At 50.2% G+C, this 17,347-nt stretch overlaps 1 protein-coding gene across 2 annotated transcripts in view; it reads left to right on the top strand.

The window, feature by feature from the left end:
- LOC139052940 (N-acetylated-alpha-linked acidic dipeptidase 2-like) overlaps nt 1–17,347 on the top strand; it is an 85,481-nt gene that overhangs the window by 750 nt on the left and 67,384 nt on the right. Inside the window, exon 1 of one of the 2 annotated variants that reach the window (XM_070530088.1) lies at nt 15,151–15,423. The exons of the other annotated variant lie outside the window; for it this stretch is intronic. The gene's annotated coding sequence lies outside the window, so the exon portion shown is untranslated. Of the gene's footprint in view, nt 1–15,150; nt 15,424–17,347 lie in introns of those variants that run through there. 2 annotated transcript variants of the gene reach the window in all.

Here is a 17,347-nt window from a genome sequence, read left to right as displayed (position 1 = left end):
TGTTCTCTGCTTTCAATTGGCCCTACCGGGAGCTCCTTTTTTCCAGCCCCATCTACAATGTACCGCGGTGATCTATAGAGGACCTAAATGCGATCATTGAGGCATTGAGCAAGGACAATCTTGTGCGCAAGGTGTCCGTATATTGCAACGCCGCCTTTCACTCCAGCCGCATATCGAGTATGTTATGAGTGTCACTGCTGATGCCCTCACACTAAACTGAGAAAAGATGACCAACGAAAATTTTCAAGAGTGATTGTTGAGAACGATAAAGTGTTACTGACTCCAGCGCGTGCAGTGAAAGAGCCATGCCAGCTCGTTACATTTGCTGAATTTCTGCAATGTTAATACATGGAGAGGGTAGTAACGCAAAAGTAATCGGTTAAATTTTAGTGATTCCTCAGTTACATTAGCCGGACAACAATTGGCCACCGTATTCGATTACATTTTTGAATGAAGCAGTTGTAATCAAAAATCGGTTACCTTTTGTCTCTAGCGTGTACAAGTCTGACAGGCAACGCAATTTTATTTGCGCCTGTGGCTGCTCTAAGCAGTCTAAGCCGACTCACCCACGAAGGTATTTTTGCATCTCAATATTCTAAAAAATTGATTAAAATTCTTCGGTTTTGCGTGCCAAAAGCAGGACGCTATTAGGACGTGCACTCTGGTGCGAGACCCCGGAATAATTTTGACCACCTGAGGTTCCTAAACTTGCAAATGAGGTCGCCACAACCGTGTACCTAAGCCGCGACCTTGTGCTTCGGGATTCGAACCGATAGCCACTAAGCCACCGCGGCAGGTAAAATCAAAGATGTGAGGATCAATGCCCAAAAAAACATACTCGCAAAGGACGTCACACACTACAGCGCGCTGGATACCTTGAGCAACGTTAAGATGTTGGGGGACGTCATACGTTGCAACATACCGGAAGGCTCTCGGTATGGCCGCCAACACAGGCAGTCCTACGCCTTGATTGGGAACAACGCCCCTGTATGGGAACCGAAACGTATTGTTTTCTTTTCTTTTAATGTTCTTGGTCGGCGTCCGTTTTACCCTTGACTAAAGGCAGTCCTTATTTAGCAGTGGTCCGTAGGCTTGGTCACAAATATTCATTCTATTCCTTAGTATGCCAGTGACTATTTTTTCACCTAACTGCTGCACGTGTCTTCTCGCTTTCATTACACATTAAGCAGCTTGAATTAAGCACAGTGCGTAAGCGAGCAGCCATTTTCATTTCCGATATCTGATCGCACCGTTGTAGGGCAGAAGCGGTAATGGTTTCTTATTGGTCCGCTCTCGCTTGAGCGCTGCGCAGCGCCGAAAGTGCCATCTCGTTCTGCTAGAGCAAAATTCTCCGTGAAAGGTGTCTATAGCCCGTTTTATCGGCGAGGAGGAACGTAGCCTCGAACCAGAACGCCATGCCGCTCTCCTTCTCGCACTGGTATTTGCTGATTCTGTTTCCTCCCCGCGGCAGCATGGAAAGGTGGCAGTTTATTTGCGAATTAGCACGATTCTAACGTGTTCTGTCTGGGATTTTTGCGATGTCAAATGACTCAAGGTTGACGGGCTGCCACTCTGCTGTGTTCGGCTGCAAAAATAACTTTCAGAAGCGTGCGTGAAGTACACCTTCATCCGCGGTGACTTCGTGGGCACCGCCGCTGCGATAGCGGAGAAGCGTCCGCTTTGTATTGCCAGCATAAACAGAAATGACTTGATGCCATCGCGTGTATGTTCGGAAGGTTTTGTTCCCAGTGAGCGCTCGGCGGCGAACTCGCAATTCGGCATCCACGATCTAACTGCGATATGAAATCCAGGCGCATACTCTAGTCGGTCAATTATCGCGAATGTTATGAACTATTTCTTCATGCGTGCACATTAAACTTATTCTGTTCAAACGCGTTCAAAGATTATCGTGCTTGGCAACGAACGTTCTGGTTGAAGTTGACCGAGGGTGTATAAGGAAAACTACGCGCCGACTAAGAAATGAAGGTGTGTTCTTTTCCATTCTCTAACCAAAGCCACGCCTACCGTTTGCCGGCCGGCTTTAGTTCACACAGGCTCTTCCGTGCTTCCGAATCTCGCCGGCAAGCTGTCGACGCCACTCATCGCGCGCTGTATTACTGCAAAAAATGAAGCAGCTCTTGCAAAGAGTAGTTGCTCGTTTTTCGGCTCTCTCGAGTAGGCGTGGTGTCCTTGCACGCACAGGCACCATGCATTGGAGACCTCAGAGTGCGCGTAATCTTTCAACGCGTTGCGTGCGTCTGGCAGATCGTGGCACATTCGCAGCCTCTATCACTAGCTCATTTTATTCACGTTAATAGCCCTTTCGATCGAGTTGTTTTACAATTGTTTATTTTGTAAATGTTGATGTCCGGGTGCCCGATACACGATGTTTACAAAATCGTGCCGCGAAATTTTTAGGAGCACGAAAGCTATAGCAAAACGTGTTTCCTCGGAGCTTCGCAGTTACCTAGATCGGGATGTACGCTGGTGCGGCACACCGCATGACCCATGGAGACACCTCCTTGGTGTCTCCATGACACCCATGGAGACACCTCCATGAACTCCAATTGTAGTCGCCCTGAGTGATATCTCAATAGAGTTCAAGGCGAGACGGACAATAATAACACGGTACATGCATATGTTACGTATCAACAGTGTTAAGACTTGGCTCGCCTTCTATTTCGATCTTGGAGAGAGCCGCGGGAGCGCCTCTGGGCCCGTCGCCGTTCTATATTGCGGCTATATCGAAGCTACAAACTTAGTGACGGCATGCTAAAAAGTTTCCCGATCCAAACAATTTGTTGGCACCTCTAGGGAAAGCGCGAAAACTTGCGACTCGTCGTCAACAGCACGTTCGCCGTACACCCTCCAGCGCGATTGCAAATACCAGCATGGCGCCGGATCATAGACGGCGCTGCGATCGCAAAATGGCGGCGCCCACAATAAAACGGTCTATTGACACCTGCATGCTGGCAAGCATATTCATATAGCCCGCCAAAAACACGGAAGGTTGCAAGCAACTTTTGTGATGACGTCGCTGTCACTTTCATCATATATAGCAGCAAGTTTATTGAATGTCCTGGTACTTTATACCGAGAATAAATATCTGAACCCCTTTACCTTCTAAATTAGAAAAAGAGCGCACAACTTGATATCTGTACTTTATAAAGAACTTTTTGCTGAGTTCTCGAATCGTTTATAGTGCATCTGTGACTCATATTCTAGAAATGCTATATTTGTGTTTCATTTACTGTGAATTGCAGCGCACTATGGGACGAGGACGTTCGCTCTTCTTGTCCTGGTGTGCACTGTAAGGCCCTGTACCAGGAAACACTAAATGGCCTGACGTCAAATCATATTTTTTTTTATGCGAAGCATATTACGAGAGCTCAACCCAGCTCCTCAGGCGCGGCGGTGTCACCTTCAATACCACGTGACACCGTGACGTCACGACAGAGGAGAAACGGGGCTCCAACTCGCGCCGTCGCTCGCGGCGTCGCGGCGGTATATAAGCAGCTGCGCTTGCCTCTGCTGGACACTCACGAGGTGAGATGCCTCCTGGAGACAGAGCTGCTCGTTGGAATGAGAAGCGAAGGTTGCGGCCTGCTACAGCGACTGTTTCTAGGTGGCTTTGCTACGGCGCAGCGTCTACGCGCCCCGCATCGGACGCGGTGAGCGTCGAGCAACGCAGCGTTCGGCGCGACAACGAAATGTGCGCCTGAGCAAGCGCCGCACGCCTGAGCCGACGCCGACGACACCGGCTTTTCTGCGACACGAGCTCCTTAACGCTGTCGCGTTAAAATAAAGGCTAGTATGCTTCGCATCCTGGGCTTAACCTTAGCTAAGCCACAGCCAGTTTTTTTCTTCATCAGTTGGGATTCTTTTCCTTCCGTCTTCTTTTATGCGAAGCATATTACGAGAGCACAACCCAGCTCCTCAGGCGCGGCGGTGTTGCCTTCAATGACATTTGACCCCATGCCATACCACGTGACACCGTGACGTCACGACAGAGGAGAAACGGGGCTCCAACTCGCGCCGTCGCTCGTGGCGGCGCGAGTTGGCAGCTGCTTCTAGCAGAAGCAGCTGCGCTTGCCTCTGCTAGACATTTTCTAGGCGGCTTTGATCGGACGCGGTGAGCGTCGAGCAACGCAGCGTTCGGCGCGACAACGAAATTTCTAGGTGGCTTTGGCTCAACTCTTGCAAGATGGGCTGGGTGGGAATCGAACCAGGGTCTCGGGAGTGTGAGACGGAGACGCTACCACTGAGCCACGAGTACTTTTTTTTTCTTTATTTACTGAGCCACGAGTACGATGCTTCAAAGCGGTACAAAAGCGCCTCTAGTGAATGCGGTGTTGCCTTAGAAACGAGCTGTTCTCGTGGGTCGCTTGCTCAGGCGCACATTTCGTTGCCGCGCCGAACGCTGCGTTGCTCGACGCTCACCGCGTCCACAATGCGGGGCGCATAGTCGCTGCGCAGTAGCCCATTGTATTACACCCCTTGGCAGGTCGACGGGAACGCTGTCGCGTTCCACTCTTGAAGGCGAAGCAGAGTAACGCATGAGTTGTTTCTTCGTCTAGCCGAACCAAATATAGCCAAGCAACAGCAGTTCAGGGGGGCGCTGCAAGCGCTTGATTTCGTCGGACGTGTGTTCCTGCAGCTCCGGCTTTTGAAGTGCTTTTTCCTTTTGGAACTGTGAAATTCCGACACCTCTGGCCGCTCCTCGCAGCCAGTCCACCTGTGGCACCGAACCGAGCCATCGACGGCCCCCGGGATGCTCCCGGGGGCAAGACAGCGTCACCTAAAGTGAGTCAGAGCGCTTTAGGCTTAGCCGCCTCATCGCGTGAACAGCGTTCCCGCCAAGGCGCAATAACGCCGCGCAAGAAAGAGCAGCTGCGGCAGCAGTTAGCTGTGGAGATCATGGCGACTACTCCTGCTGCTAAGTCGGTTACCGCCACCAACGAAGAGTCGATGGAAGACGAGGTAGGGGACCCGCGAACACAGGCGTCTCTGTGCGACGCTGCATCACCGGGCGCGTCTCCTGTGCTTGCCTCGTCAGTTGCTACTGTCCAGAAGCGTCCGTGTCTGTTGAATCCAGATGCTCTCCCGGAACGCCTGTCTAACAGCCCCCCTGCATCGTACAAAGTTGCCATCCGTCCAAAGGAAGGCTACAACATAGAAGCCATCCCTACGACGACCCTTCAGAAAACGCTCGCTTCTTGCGTCACCGCGACGGGCTTCTCAGGCTACACATATCACCGGGCCTCCAACACGGTGTCGGTGTGGGTGCCGTCCTTAGAGAAAGTGTGTGCCCTGTGCACATTGACAGCAATCACCCTTCCCAGTGGACGCGTCTTGCCCGTTCAAGCATACCTGCTCTCTGGCACGGACATCTCTCGCTACGTGGTAACAGGGGTCGACCCCGACGAACCGCCGGAAACTCTACGTGATACTTTGACTTGTGACACTCATCATGTGCTGCTAGCCCGCTACTTAGGACGTGGTCGCACATGCCTGGTAACAGTTTCAGGACCCGCTACCCCACCCAAACGGTTTATCTACAATGGGTGCGTCCTTCGACCTCGTCCATACCGCCCAAGCGTAGTATACTGTTACCAGTGCCTACAACAAGGCCACATGCGTGCATCGTGCCCTAACCCGGCTCCGGTGCAGCCAAATGAGCCAAACACCAACCAAGCATTCCGATGTGGTCTATGCAAATCCAATGACCACTCAATAACGGATCGCACTTGCCCAACGAAACGTAAGGCTCAGAAAAGTAAACACGGCGTTCGCACTTTTCGCCCTACTCCACATACCCAGGACCTGTTGGTGTCTCCCAACCGCTTCGCTCCGCTAACAGAAGAAGATGAGGCCATCGAGGAAGACGACCCTTCATCATCTAAGGGGGTATCTACTCCTCAGGCAACTTACAGCGATGTTACTAGCCGGACTCGCCACAGGCATCGTGCGTCTACAACGGCCCAGGAGGAACTTCAAAAGGAATTGGGTGACATCGATCGCAACATCGAAAAATTGCAAACGGAACTATCCAAACTCAACTCTCGCCGCAACCGCCTTGTCACTGCGAACACTTCGTCGACAACAAATAGGTCATCGGCGGCACAAACGCCTCATAAATGTCATTCACCAGTGCCGGCGACAGGTATTGCGTCTGTGCGTGAACCTGCGCCTAAACTCGCCTCCGACCCGGCATCGCTTCTGCGTTATGTTGTGCAACAGTTACAGGCCCTAACTGCCACTCTTGCGGAGCACTTATTATGATGGCTGCCACAATGGCCTCCAACCCGCCTTCATATGTAATTCAATGGAACTGTCGGGGTCTCGCTAACAAGGTTGGCGAGCTCCGAGAACGCATTCGCTTGGGCTCACTTCGAGCTTGGGCGTTCCTCCTGCAGGAGCAGAACTCTCTTCCTCGAATCTCGGGGTTTACTAGCTACGCAACACCTTCCATCCCAGATCGCCGTGCGTGCCTGTCGGGTGATAAACCAGGCAAAGCAGCTATCTATGTTCGTACCTCCCTCGTTCAGACGGCTATACCTATGGTGACATGGTGCACTGCGTGGCAAGAGGTCGTGGCTGTAAAGGTGCAACTCTCTCAGTGTGCTGTTGTGCTTGTGTCGTGTTATGTGCGTCCTCACTCGGGACAGGCGCCCCGTCTTCGTCTAGGGTGGATCACCTGGCTTCGTCGGTATCATCCTGGCTGTCCTATTCTCATCGTCGGTGATTTCAATGCTCCTCACCGTGAGTGGGGGTACTGTGTGTCTAGTGAACGTGGACGTCTCCTCCTTGATACTCTCACCCAGAACAACTTTAATCTGATTAATGACGTATCCATGCCTACACGACGTTGCACCCACCCACGAATGCCAGCGTATTCACCGGACCTGGCCTGGTGGTTGGGCCATCAGACAGTTACCTGGCATCGGGAACCGGACTGCTGGGGAAGTGATCACCATCCCATTCGGCTCGGCTTAGCCCCTCAGAAAACTGACCGCCTCCGTCGCCAATGTAGGGTAATCGAATGGGACAAGTTTCGTGCTTCGTTATCAAGGGACGCTCTTGCCCCTCTATGCGACCCCATCCCAATGTTACAATCGGCGGTCAAAACAGCCACTTTAACGTCATGGGTCGAGGAATCTCGTCCGGTGCCAGATCTTCGACTCCTGCAGCTTTGGGCACAGCGTCGCCAAGCAGAGGTCCATGCCAGCCGACACCCAGATTCCGTGGAGGCTCAACTCCGCCACCGTCAGCTGACAGCTGCAGCTAGACGCCATGAACGCCGCCTCTCACGTCAACGCTGGTTGGCCTGGTGTTCTTCGCTAGGTCCAACCACGAGCGCCGCCTCAATTTGGAGAACGTTCCGAGCAATGGAAGTTGGTGGACGCTCTCCTGACCCGGCTTCCAGCGCGTGCCTCGCGTCTGGCAAAACCGCAGACGCCTTTGCATTTGACATAGCGCAGGCATTATTTCCCGGTTATGATACGCGGCCACCTGTGGTCTCCGCCCCATTTACGCTTCCGCCGAGTGCAGGGGCACTCCCATCAGCTCACGCTATCACTGGGATGCAGTCTCCGTTCACGGTGGCTGAATTTCTCGCTGCAATAGACCAAGCCAAATTGAAGACTGCCCCGGGTCCTGACGGCGTGACCTATGAAGCGTTTAAAAACCTAGAAGGAGCCACTTTGGAAGATGTTCTCAATTCTTTAAACGCTGCATGGCTGTCAGGAGAAGTACCGGAGCACTGGCTGCAAGCAGCTATAATCGCCATCCCAAAGCCCGGCAAACCTCATGACAACATAACAAATCTTCGACCAATTTCTCTTATGTGTACATTATGGAAATTGTTGGAACGCATGGTGGCTAACCGTCTCCAGTGGTGGCTAGACGTACATCACTGGTACCACCCGTCGCAAGTTGGCTTCCGCCCCCACCTTGGTGCAGAAGACGGCCTAGGTCACTTGTCCTCTATGGTTTTGATTGGTGGCCGATCGACCCGAGTGAGGTCCGTGCTCGGCATGGATGTGCAGAAAGCATACGACCACGTCAGCCACGCTGCCCTCGTTGAAGTGCTACGCTGGATTCACTTACCCGCCCACACATGCAAGTTTATTCACACCTTTCTTACATCTCGTGAATTCGCCATACGCATCAACAAGGAGAATGTGGGATCCTTTCGCCCACATCGCGGTGTACCGCAAGGGTCAGTGCTGGCCCCCATACTTTTCAACATTAGCCTCCTACCCTTGGCATGGCGATTGGGCGACATTGCTGACCTGCACGCACTCATTTATGCGGATGACATCACAGTCTGGACTGTCCACCCGTCTCTCCAAATTCAAGCCACAAGGTTGCAGCTCGCTCTTACGATTACTGATCAATGGTGTTCTTTTCTGGGACTTATGTTGTCGCCTGAAAAGACGGCTCTGCTTCCGGTCGCGAATGCGCGCGGCCGCCGTGCATTCAACACCACCCCTATCGTCCTTCTCTTGCACGGAAACAGAATTCCAATCGTCAACTCACTCCGAGTCCTCGGCCTGGACTTGTACGATTCCGGCTCCGCCGGCCCCTGGATTCGCACAGCACGTCAGAAGACATCCCAAATGCTGCACCTCATCCGTAGGATTTCTCAAAAGTCAGGTGGTGCCACAACCACCATTGCCCGCCTCCTCATACGTACTGTGCTACAGCCAAGATTGATATACCAAGCCCAGTTTCACCACATGACACGAGCAGAGTGGGACCGCTTGGAATCTATCAATCGAGCAGCAATGCGGGTTATTACGGGCCTCCCACAAATTACACCCATTCACGCACTCCAGGCCGAAGCGCAATTAAATACGCTAGACGAACTGGTCCACCAGCGTCGCCAAGCTCGTTCCGCAAAGTGCCACAATATCCCGGAAGCTGCAGCTCTTGAGAAGTATATGGTAGACGGTTCAGTGATGCCCTGCGATTCCTGCTCGCCACGACCACCATGGCTTTATCAGCAAGTTACGGACAATCGGCCTCTGACTCGCATACACACACGATCCAATGGCCACCTTAGAGAGCCAATTATAATAGCAAATAGCCCATCAGCTACGAGTGCAAGCTCTTCGTGCAGACATGTAGCGTATGTCGACGCTAGTGTGAGTGATGATCACGTCACCACGGCTATCGCTTGTCCTGAATTATTGTCAGACATCGCAACCTGCTCGTATGCTTGCTCCCCTGCCTGGCCGTCGACACAGGCGGAGCTCTTGGCAATACGAGACGCAGTATCCATCCTCTGTCCGCTGCTTCCGCCGTCTAGGAGACACATTGATATCTTAACCGACTCCTCAGCTGCCATCCGTTGTCTGCGGCGTGTTCTGAATTCCGGCGTTTTGGCACTGGAGATTCAGGACACAGTGGAGAAATTATCCGTTACACTAAGAGTACAATGGATACGTCGCAATGCGCATCCCACACAAGCCTTAGTGGATGCAGCGAGCCACAACAAACCTTCGCGTCCGCTTCAACTGGCCCCCATCTCTCCGGAGACAAGGCTCCTCGCAGAAAAAGAACACCTTCGGCGCGCCACGCGAGCACTTCTCCCACCGCGTGGCACCGACCTCCCTGGCGGCCTAGCGCGCTGGGAAGAGGTCTTGTTACGAAGGTTACGCCTCCGTGTCGCCCTCACCCCTGCGATAACCTGGTCGTGGTCGGCACAGTACCGTGCCTCCATGAGCGATTCCTGCCCCTTCTGTCCCGCTCCTGTCTGCGAGGTGGACATTGGGCACCTCCTCTGGACTTGCCCTTCTCTACATGCCCTCCGCCAGAAACACCTGCTTCGCTGTGGACCACCCCCAGGTCGGCCACCAGACGTAGAAAGTTGGATCTTGGGTCCCCACCACCGGACATTGCTGGACTTCCTCCGCGAATCCGGAGTGTATTTACATGTTTAAACATTTCTTTATGCCAGAAGGCACGCTGTCGCAATAAAAAAAAAAAAAACAGCAGTTCACCAGGCTAAACAGTGGTTCAACAATTAAAATAAAGGCTAGTATGCTTCGCATCCTGGGCTTAACCTTAGCTAAGCCACAGCCATTTTTTTCGTCTGTGAAACCACCCAGGTATAATGCACCCATGCGATACCTATTAGGTGCTGCTTTTACATATGCATAAGACGCGGCATTAGCCTATGTTTTCTACTGCACTTTCTAAACATTACTAAAAATTGGCATTTTCACCCGGTGGGCGAAACAATGACTGCGATAGCAAAGCTTAGCGCTGCGCTTTAAACTTCCTTCACGGTGTTCTAACTACATGCGGGTCCGACTAACGCGGACGCGATATACGCGAGTGCGCCTAAATTTCTGGCACCTTTAAATGGTTTTAACACCCCCTGCAGGACCTCTAATGACATCTCAGAGGTGCCAATATGCTGCCCCTAGAGATCTACGCGAATAAAATTACATCACATTCATGTTCGAGCGCCGATATGGTTTTACACATTTCATGTTCATTAGTTTCAGATGATTTAGAATAAAAGGCGTGCGCAATGAATGTTATTTTTCTTTACATTTGTTCCTGGACTGCCATTCTCAAAATTTCGAGGAATAATTTAGTAAAGAACTTAAGACCCACTTTGAACAACTTTGGTGGTTGTATAGTGTAGCGATGTAGCCCGAATATGCGGCATGGATGAGCACATAGCGTTAACGTCCAGGTACTCCAACCTAGTGGTGCACTTTTTACCGTGTATCAGGGAATCAATGAAAGAAGATGCAATTGTGAAAGCTTCGCCAAATGTGCGGAGCCCACAGGGCAACGCCGACGGCGAAAAAATTCGCTCAGAGTTTGCATACCATCGCTGTCCGCAGTGGGAGTAGGGAACTGGCAGTTTTTACCGAACGGAGAAGCAACGAAAACTGAATATGAACGTATGGCGTTAGCGATTGAAGTTCTTTTGAAAGGCGTTCAACCAAACGCGAGGCAACTGCTTTCGCGCAACGCACAGCAACCGTAGCAGTTACGAGTATTAGATTCGTCGGACGATCTCGCCGCTGCCACAGATCTACGAGCTGTAGGCCGATCTCACCGCTGCCATTCAGATGTAAGGATTGAAGCGGTCGTAGTTGCAGGGATGAACTTGGGAGGAACTTGGTGAACAGGATTTATTTACATTATTTTACATCTTAGACAAGACATACATCGACAGTCTAGCGTGACTCCCAAATGGAGCCCGCAAGACGAGCATACAGCAAACAGCTTACGAGCACGCAGCTCACGAGTACATTTCGAGCACGACAACGAGCACACTCTAGCAGCCGACAATCGCTGCTTATAAGCTCTCCGCTCGAGGTCATAGTTCGACGTCATTGAAGATGACCCGCCCTTTTGGAGGAGGATGAGGGCTGTCGACTTGGAGGAGGATGAGGACTCACATACACGTGCCGCACACACACACAAGTGTAATGGTCCGGAGCCGACGTCAGAGGGGCTTCGTAGAACTCTTAGCCATCCCGGTTAGCACATTGTCTTGCGTCCTGGTCGGAACGTGGGAAGGAGCCCCTATTGGCGTTCCCGCGGCAACTCCCCCCACTCATAGCAGAACAGGACGGCGTTGTCGTGTTGCGCACAAAGCCTGCTTCGTCGAACACGGAGCCGTCCCGGGTGGCGCGGCCGGGTAGCACATTGACTGGTGTCTCGAAAAGCTCATGGGGAGGTTCTGCCAATTAGTTCCCCTCGAGAACTTCGCTGAGCTGACCCCGCGCCACGTGGCTGCCGGTTATCCGCAGTTCTCTGAAGTGCGCCCCGTCCCGGTTGGATTGGAACACATGCAGCGCGCCGATCATAACACGAGGCGCTTCGAAACGCTCTCGTGACGAGGAGCGCCGTCGGAGGCGTTTGAGGCGTCGCAGCGACGAGGTGCACGAGTTCATACCGAAGGGAAACCGTCGGCGTTTGTCCCTAGAAGTTTTACTGCCGCTCAGTGCGCGTTGCGTTCGGTCGAAGCGGTTGTGTTTGCGCGCGACGCTTATGCCAGCAGTGGTGGGCAAAACGCTGACATGGCCTCCGTGCAGAGCCAAGTGACGTAGCGTGAGGGTGCGCGTCGTTCTTGCAGCCATTCGCGCTTTGGAGACCGTCTGGCACTTCGTGGGTCGGTCTTGCACGCGCCGCGGTTATTGTCACAGCATGAAGTTGACGGCGCCGACTGCGCCCCTTGTGTTCGGATAATTACTTGTGGCCAATTAAACCGTGGCGCTCGAGAAAAATCATTCCTCTAAAAAAATTACAAAAAAATTATCCGTATATAAGAATGACTTGCGCAGTGTTTTCCCAAGATATTCTGAATGGAAAGAAATTTTGCCCACGTCAGCGTTACCTGAACTTCACGAATTAATGGAAAACCAAGAGCAAAAAAAAAGTTCGCCAAAAATTTACCGTTTTGCGCATTATTTCGAAATTTGCGTTTTTGCGTTGTCTGAAAATTGTGCCTTCGTTATAAAACGGTTCCACGAATTAACTTTGTTTTTAACTCCTTAGCACCGAGGTGAAAACGCACATTACTTTGATCAACATTTACGTGGCGAAAGTTGTTATTCTTCTCGATGATATCCGCTTTTCTGATAATTTTTTTCATGGGCCATCTTAATGTGTTACCAACGTCTAAACACAGGCCATGCAAGCAGCGTTTTTGTCAAATTCAGGCTTTTATTTTAAAGCCTGTACGGAAGACAGGAGTCCGAAGTAGCAGGAACAATAGTATGTACATCACAGAAATTTCTCACAAAAAGAAATGCTTAGGGGAGGAGATTTGTGATTAACTTTATAAAACCTTCCCTAAATATTACTCTCTTCTAAAATTTTATTTTCTCCTTTGTCTTCCGTACAGGCTTTAAAATAAAAGCCTGAATTTGACAAAAACGCTGCTTGCATGGCCTGTTTAGACGTTGGTAACACATTAAGATGGCCTATGAAAAAAATTAACAGAAAAGCGGATATCATCGAGAAGAATAACAACTTTCGCCACGTAAATGTTGATCAAAGTAATGTGCGTTTTGGTCGAGAAAAAAGTGTTTAATTTGATTCCCACCCTTGCATTATTTCGGTTCACGCTTCCACTTCACCGGATAGCATGTTGGCGGTAAATACAAACCAGGGTGGTGCCAATGGTGGTCTCTGCGGTGAGGAATAAAAGCTGAGATTACCAGGAGTTCGTAAGAATGTCAAGCTTGAAGGTATACGCTTACCTAAGGTAGATCGTCATTGCCCACTTACATGCTACTTGAAATACGCATATGTGACCACCTACGCGTTAAGTGTTATATCGGGCCACAAATCACTTTTATTTTCTTGGAGTACTTTTATGAAAGTATTCTGTGAAAATGGTTTCCTGAGGCGTGACATCACAAAGGCCCTGTGGTTCCTGTCCCAATAGAAACTTTGCCGACTGTAATGTCTATCTAGTCCGAAGTAGCAGGAACAATAGTATGGACATCACAGAACTAGTAAAATACGCTGAATAAAGCTCTGTATCAAAAATATTCACGAGATAGCCAGTCTGCTTTCACTGATTGTACAGTGACTAAACATGTGACATCCGAGTGGTGCTTCCAGTCCACGCTCATTAAAGTGATTTGTGGCCCGCTCTACCGCTTCACGCGTAGGCAGCCGCATATGTACATTTCTAGGAGCATGAAGCGCGCAATGTCGATCTTCCCTAAATAAGCCTAGCTTCAAGATTCAAATTCTTACAACTTCCTCGGGATCTCGGCATTTATTCCTCACCGCACATACCAGCATCTGCAAAACCCTAATTTGCATTTCCCGCCAACATGCTATCAGGTGAAGCGAAAGCGCGAACCAAAATAATGCAGTGGTGGCACTCAAACTCTTTTATTTTTTCTCAATGAAAATGCAAATTACTTTGGTCGATATTTACATGGCGAAAGTTATTATTCTTCTTAATGATATCCACTTTTCTGTTTATTTTTTCATGAACCATCTCAGTGTGTTACCAACATCTAAACAGAGGCCACATAGGCGTTCTTGCCAAATTCAGGCTTTTATTTTAGAGCCTGTGCGAAAACAGGCAATCACATAGGCGTAAATAAAATTTCACAAGATAGTACGTGTTAGGGAAAGTTCGATAGAAGTGATTCCAGGCTTTCTTCCCTGACCATAATTTGCGAAAAATTTCCACAAAACGCTCTAACTTGTGCGATTTTACCTCTGTGCTAAGGGGTAAAAACCATAAAGTTGTTTGGCGAAACTGTTGTATAATGAAAGAACAATGTTCGAGCAACGCAAAAGCTAAAATTTTGAAAGAATTCGCAAAACCGTCCATTTTGGGCGAATTTGTTTTTCGTTTTGTTTCTTTTGCACCTGGTTTTCCATTAATTCGTGAAATTCAAATGGCCGTCACGTGCGCAAAGTTTTCTTTCCGTTTAAAATATACTGCCTAAATGATGTGCAAGTAATGCTCACATACGTCTAATGCTTTTGCAATTTTTTGAGAGAAATTATTTTTCTCGAACGCCATGGTTGGGGCAGTTGGCGTGGAACGACCCTCCTTGCACGTCAAGTAACGAACCGTCATTCACGCGTTTGTTCGCACGTTAGTTCGCCCATCTATATACCAGTTGAAAACATAACGCCTAAATATTTGTATGACATGGCGCGTTTCCGCGGTGGCGTTTCGTAAACGCAAAAACACGCACTGTCATAACCTACCTGCGCACACTATACCACAAACCGCGTTCCCCCGTTAAGCTTCGTCAATGAAGCTTTCCATGCCACCACTCACTGAAAGAGCCCCCGCTCGTAAACTTCGCGCCCGCTCGGTAAGGCGCCAACGGTTTCGCCAAACCGTTATACCGAAGGCCACACAAAAGGAGGCTCCGCTAGGCGCTCGGAATCCTCTCCCACTAAGCGCGGAGCGCGCGCGTGTATATAGACACTCAGACAAACGGGCATGTGAGAGAATCCCTTTCTTTCCCTTCTTAACACGTTCCGGAAGGCACCCGTACAGCAAGCCGTTTGAGACGGACGACTCGCTATTCTGGGACGAGACCCCACCCCGCCCACCTCTCGCAACCTCTCTCTCCACCCCCACCTTCGAGCCCCCAAGGAACCGTGCTGGTCGGGTGCCCGGAACGTTCGAACCTCGGGTGCGGTTCTCGCGGCCCCCCTGTGTATCTCTCATCCACGTGTCTAGAGCGTGCCTTCTCGATTGCGCGGGCTTCCCTGGGACTGTTGTTCGGTGCGGCAAACTGCTCCCACCGCTGCCGCCGTATCAGTCTTTGCCCGAAGGCCCATCGCGCGGTTGGCCGCGGGAGTCCACGGCAACTCTTCAAGCCGCGTTGGTCGTCGATTTCGGCTCATTCGTGTACCGCGTGTCATCGTTTTCGAGGAACATCCACAGCTCTACCACAAGTACGTATAACCAATCCACGGATGGGAAAAATGGTTGGGAAAGGAGGGGGGTGGGAGGGGGGGGTACGGAAAGACCATGTTTACTATATGGCTGCTTCATACGCAAGACAAAAGAGCGATTACTTTCAGATGATCAGGCTACCCCAAATTGGCCGTCTGCGAACAGTCCAGCGAGTTGGTATGTGACATGGTGTGCACTATAGTTTACCGGACAGCAGAAAAGTTCGCACAAATCTCACCTTCGACGTAGAAGCTGCCACTTCCACTTGATGAAAACTGTGTTTCTCTGTTCTCACGTTGCATGGTTCTTTTATTCTGATATGTCCTGATATATGGTGGAACAGAGCATGGTATAAGATGGTATGTGCATTATTAGAGAGTCAAAGTAAGGATTAGCAGAGCTTACTACAAAATGATGTGAAATACCAGCTGCATATAACCATGACTCCTTTTTTATAACTCTCGGTGCACGTAAACGAAGGTTTTCTTCCTGCGATAGCGTCAGTGACAACCGGTAACGCGATTTGAAGCCAGCCAGCACGGTTTGTTAGGAGTGCAATATGCATTCATAGCACCACAATAGCAGAAATACAATCCCTTACTGCTAGGTTCTCGAATCGAAAAAGATTAACACAGACAATGCGTGAGACGCATTCCGTCCCAGAAGGTAAATTAAGGAAAAGCTGCAGAGCGATTGATAACAACAAATCAGCTCATGAATCATTTAACCGATAGGGCCTGATGACTCCATTATATTCGCAGTTGCTTGATAAGAGAGAAATAAAACTAGAAAACGCATGACGCTTAACAAGACGCATATTCGCGTGACTGATCATGCACGGGAGAAATGGGATAAGTAATTGAAAGAAACAAAGGTAAGGCAGAAGGAGTGAGAGCCAGGCACACAGTAGGAGACTCAGCTTGAATACGATGAGCGTGCACTCAGATTTCACGAAACGCATTAATACGTCAGATCGTTATTCTTTACTAATGGACGAGGAGATAGGTAACATGTACTTGGAGAAGCCTTCCCCTAAAACTTAAAAAAACTGCAGTGTAGAGCGTTAACTGCAATTACACCTCAGCTTTTCCCGCCACCAAAGATTACAAAGCGGAAAATTTGGATCCTACACATTTCGTCACTTGTGAATCCTACGTTGCTCTCGTATCGAGTGCACTAATTTCTTAGGATGCTCTAGCGTTATGGTATAACGAACGCAAACCTACTTTGAATAGTGGATCGCCTGAATCGTTCGACCCAGAGCCGTCGACTAAGTCCCCCAGACTCGAGAGTGTATATTACACATCTCGCTGCACGCATGCTACGGTCGGATATACCAGGTTCGTCCATTTAGCTTCAGCGCTCGTGAAGAGAACAGGGGACGTAATCTGACACAACGAACCCATGTAAAAACAGAAATGGAACGATTGTAACAATTATGATGATGACGACGATGATGATTTCTGTTCATATCGTCTTTGAATCAGAGTGATGCAAAATAATCACCCAGCCTCCGTGAGCTACTTAGGTTTTACGGTATCATCATCATGATGATCAGCCTATTTTAGAGCGCAGCTTTTATTTGCCCGTTCCTGTGTCGAGCGTCGGCGGCGTCGGCAGCGTAAGGGCCGATTTACGCTCCAGCCGCCCATCGCCGCAAGCCGCACCGCACGCTTCCGGTCGCGCGCAAAATTGCACGTATCCAGCACTTGTGCACAAATTACCATTTACACTGTGTGCACAGTGTATACCTTACACGTTGTAAAGCGAAATTTGTGCACAAGTGTTTGATACGTGCAATCTTTCGCGCGACCGCACGCGTGCGGTGCGGCTTGCGGCGATGGGCGGCTCGAGCGTTAATCGGCCCTAACCGAGCGAACGAGCACAGCGAAAGATAAATGAGCGAACGCGGATTCTGCTACA

The sequence above is a fragment of the Dermacentor albipictus genome, unplaced genomic scaffold (assembly GCF_038994185.2).
Source record: "Dermacentor albipictus isolate Rhodes 1998 colony unplaced genomic scaffold, USDA_Dalb.pri_finalv2 scaffold_44, whole genome shotgun sequence".
Classification (NCBI taxonomy): Eukaryota; Metazoa; Arthropoda; class Arachnida; order Ixodida; family Ixodidae; genus Dermacentor; species Dermacentor albipictus.
This window is presented reverse-complemented; position numbering and strand designations above follow the sequence as displayed.